At 46.9% G+C, this 4,242-nt stretch overlaps 1 pseudogene; it reads left to right on the top strand.

The window, feature by feature from the left end:
• The first annotated feature begins 936 nt into the window (after nt 1-936).
• LOC127670658 (sperm motility kinase X-like) lies at nt 937-1,745 on the top strand (annotated as a pseudogene).
• Nucleotides 1,746-4,242: the final 2,497 nt, after the last annotated feature.

The following is a 4,242-nucleotide window of genomic DNA, read 5'->3' on the forward strand; positions in this document are numbered from 1 at the left end:
GGATTAACATCCATGTGTTTTCCTTCCTTCCCCCTCCTTTCTCCTTCCTTTCTTCGTTTCTCTTTCCTTCTTCAGTTTGTTTTATTGTTCCTGGGAGACTGGATTTCTTTGTATGGCCTTGGCCAACCTGTAACTTTCTGTGTAGACCAGGGTAGCTTCAAACTCAAAGATTTGCCTGCCTCCGGAGTGCTGGGATGAAATGTGGGAAGAAACCTGAGCAGCGTCCCTCCCTGGCCAACATCCATATTTGTTTTCCTAACTTCTCTTTTGACTTTGTCACTGTCTGTTACTCTCTAGCTCATCCTGCCTCTTATCCTCCAGTCCCCTCAGAGTTCCCCCTCCCTTTAAATCAACCTCAAACCACCAGTATCCTGCATATAAGGAAAAAAATTGTGGTATATATCTCTGTTGGACTAAGATGTTGTGTATATCAGAGTGACCTCAACATCCATTCCAGAAAAATACTGACAAATTTTCATTCTTATTCATAGGTGCTGTGTGACTTTTGCCCCCATCCCGTGTAGATACTGTATCTACTGGGGCAAGTTGCATCCCACACATTTCTGGGTAAAGCTATCTTGATGTTCAAGTGTGGCCTTTAGCTCAGTCCTTCATGATGGACATCTTGGGAAAGCTTGTCAATGTTCTGCTCCTTTGAAATCGGGATCCCTGTTCTCCTGGCTAAAATTTTATCTTCCATCACCCTTGCTCTCTTTCTGCTCTGAGCCTTCTTCATTCTTTCCATCCTCTGTGTTTGTCTTTGCTTTGTTCTGGTTACCCTGTGTCCTTAGGCAGAGCCAGACTCGTCTATGGAAGTGTCTGTGTCTCTTAATCTCAGAATCTCTAGTAGTAACCTATCTTAGAAGGAATTCTGATCTGTTTTCCCTGCCATCTTTGCTTGCTGTAGCTCCTGGTGACCAAGAGAATGGAAGTGCGATGTCGGGGGACCTCGAGGCCAGTTGTCATGAAGGGAACCCCCTGGCACAGCATTACTATATCCTGGGCACCCTAGATAAAGGGTCTTTTGCAGAAGTCAAAGTGGCTCTCCACCTTATGACCCAGACCATGGTAGCCATCAAGATATTGAAAAGGGGCACAAATATAGACTTCCTGGTCATCTCTGAGATAGATCTTGTGAAATCCCTGAACCATAGTCACATGATACAGTTGTTCCAGATATTTGAGACAAGGCACAAAACGTACCTGGTGATGGAATATGCAGCCCGGGGATCCCTGCTGAAACACATCAACAAATGTGGGCATCTGGACGAGGAAGAGGCACGTAGGATATTTACAGAACTCTCTTTGGCCGTCAACTATATCCACAGTCAGAATATTGTCCACCGAGACATCAAGGCCGAGAACATCCTATTGGATTGGGAGGGGCATGTGAAACTGACTGACTTTGGCTTAGGCAAAAGACTGGCCTCTGGGGAAAAGTTCAAAGGATTTTGTGGCACACCACAATATTGTGCTCCTGAAGTGTTTGATCACAAACAATATGATGGCCTCCCAACTGACATCTGGAGTCTCGGTGTAGTATTATACTATTTAGTTATTGGCCACCTTCCCTTCAGAGAGACAGTGCACTCCAAGATAAAGCATCTGATCCTAGCCCGGAGCTGTTGGATCCCGTATCACCTGTCTCCAGAGCTTCGAGACCTATTAAAGAGATTAATGACTATAGACCTCATAATGAGGCCATCCATTAAAGAAATATTGGTACACCCGTGGCTGTGCCATGATCAAGACCCATTGAGATCTTCAGAGGAAATCCCTAGAGAACCAGAATCCAACCTCGCTTTTGACATGTTTCTTATGGGGTACAACATTAAAGATCTCAGGGAGGCTTTGAGGGAACGGAAGTACAATCATGATATGGCGACTTATTTGATTATAAAAAAGAAGTATACCAGGCAGCCCCAATTTTATCACGATGGAGGGCAGGGCAGTACTCTGGACCCTACAAAAGCCCCCAACCCTCCCTGGCCTGTAAGGAAGGGAACCAGTGCCCGTACTCTTTCCACCTTCACTTTGCCCACTCTCTCTGTTCTGCCCGGATGTGGAAGGAAAGGCTGTAGGAGGAGCCATAGTGTACCTCCCAGCCTTTCTTCCCTTGAGAGTAGCTTTCTGGAGAACACCTCCCCACTCCAGGGGCTTATGCCTTATGTTGGAAAGAGTACATTTAGAGAGAAGGAGAGAAGCATCAATTCCACAAAATCATCATCAAGAAAAAGAAAGGCAACAACAACAACGCTAACCTCATCATCAGGAGCCCCATGGTCACTTTTCATATCCACACAATCCTCAACCTTTGAAAACACGCAAGATATGGCCCAAGAGAGCTCCAGTGCTACAGACACAAGTAGCAGCATGTCCTCCTGGGAGTCCAGAAGCAGCAGCCCTTCCCCCAGTGAGGAGAACCAGGAAGAGAATATAGGCATCGAATCCTTACAAGACACTAGCTCATCCTCAAGGGAAACAGTCCATCAGGAGCAGCCCCGAAGGAGGTCCCAGGGTATGCCCAGAGTCCCACTGAGAAATCGGGCCTGGAGGAGCCTGAAGAAGAGGATTTCCAAAGCCTTAAGGAACTTGTGTTGCTGCCTCCCAGTGAAAAATAACAAGGTCATGGCAGCCAATGAAGAGTGCTTCAGAGACACAGGCTGAAACAAGTAGGTGGGGTGTGATTGGAAAGGATGCACTCTCTAGTTCCTCCTTCCCTTAACATATTGCAGCATGCTCACTAAGGGTGTTGGTGACATTGGGTCTATCATGCCAGAGAGAAAAGTCTCATCCTGTTCTTCCTCCTCCTAAGACTACACCCTTCCTCAAAACTTGAGCAACATGTAGACAGCAGAGGATAGTGGCCTAATGCTAGGCAAGAATGCTGGAAAATTGTGAAGGGATCAATGGAGCACTTGGGCGGAATCAGCCTGAGGTCCCATGCCATCACAGGGCCAGCACAGCAAAGCATAAGTCCTGCAGATTTCTAAGATTTCTTCTGTCTGTTTCAAGGGCTATCAGAGGCCCTGTGGTCCCTGGAGGATGATACCAGAGAGTGGAGATGAGTCTGCTGATAATGCAGACAGGAGCAGGGAGGACAGAGCCAGACAGGAATTTCAGGTGGCTGTATGGCAGAGGGAAGATCTGTCTATAGTGCAGGCTTAAATTAGAGGCAAAATGTTATTTTCCCCTGAAGTCTGAAGGAAGATTCTGAGAAGTTCTGAATGATTTTCCTCCCGTCCCCTGTAGGGAGTTCCACACTGGGCAGCAGTCCCAGGATAGCTGTGGCCCAGTGAGTTAATCTTCACAGCACTCAGAATCCCCTGGAAGAAACATCCATGGAGTGCTAGTGGTTACCAAGGATACTGAGAAGAAACACCAGACTTCAGAGAACCTTCATGCACAGTGAGAATGTCAGCTCAGCAGCCTGTCTCCAGGTGTACTTGTGAGCTGAGGAGAGAGTGGTCCTGGAGGCAGAGGAAGGAACCCAGAAGACCTGACCTGTTGCATGTATCCAACAGATATGTCTGATATTGTAAGAGGAGGTAACAAAACTGCGAAGCCATGAGTGTCCATTGGAGTCTAGAAGTTAATACAGAGTGGGCAGAGATGGTTCAGACCCACAGCTCTGATGCAGAGCAGAGCATCCTGATTACTGCATAGTCACACTGAGAGAGATCCTGAAGCCCTCACAAAACTACCAGCTCTAGTCTCTGATTGTGTATGTTGCACTCAAATTTGAGCCATTTGATGAGTATTCTTTACATCTGGTTGGACACACAACACACCCACACCACACACACACACACACACACACACACGCAGACACACAAAGAGGCACAGTCAGTACTAATGCTGTTTCCTTGAAGTGGAGAGAGCCCACGTTACAAACAAGGGAATTTCATAGTTTGAGTGACTCTGCCTTCTGTAACCTTTCTGATCTTCTGTCCTGGGTTTCCTGCAGTTCTGGTGATCAGTCAGACTTCAGGTCCAGTGTGGTCTCTTTTCTAAGACTGTTTGGCCTGGACAACCTCTTGGAATTGGATTTGGGGAACCACCATAACCTCTTGATCCCTAGAACTGGCATGACCTCTGGGAATGTAAAGATCTTCTAGCAACATTGTAGTGTCTAATATGGTTGCCCAGAAGATGGGGTGTAGTTTATGGCTTTTGGGTACACTTTAAGGGGAGCTAGTATGCAGGGGACCATGTCTGACCTTGGGTCCCAAGTGCCCACAT

The sequence above is a fragment of the Apodemus sylvaticus genome, chromosome 20, assembly GCF_947179515.1.
Source record: "Apodemus sylvaticus chromosome 20, mApoSyl1.1, whole genome shotgun sequence".
NCBI classification, from domain to species: Eukaryota; Metazoa; Chordata; class Mammalia; order Rodentia; family Muridae; genus Apodemus; species Apodemus sylvaticus.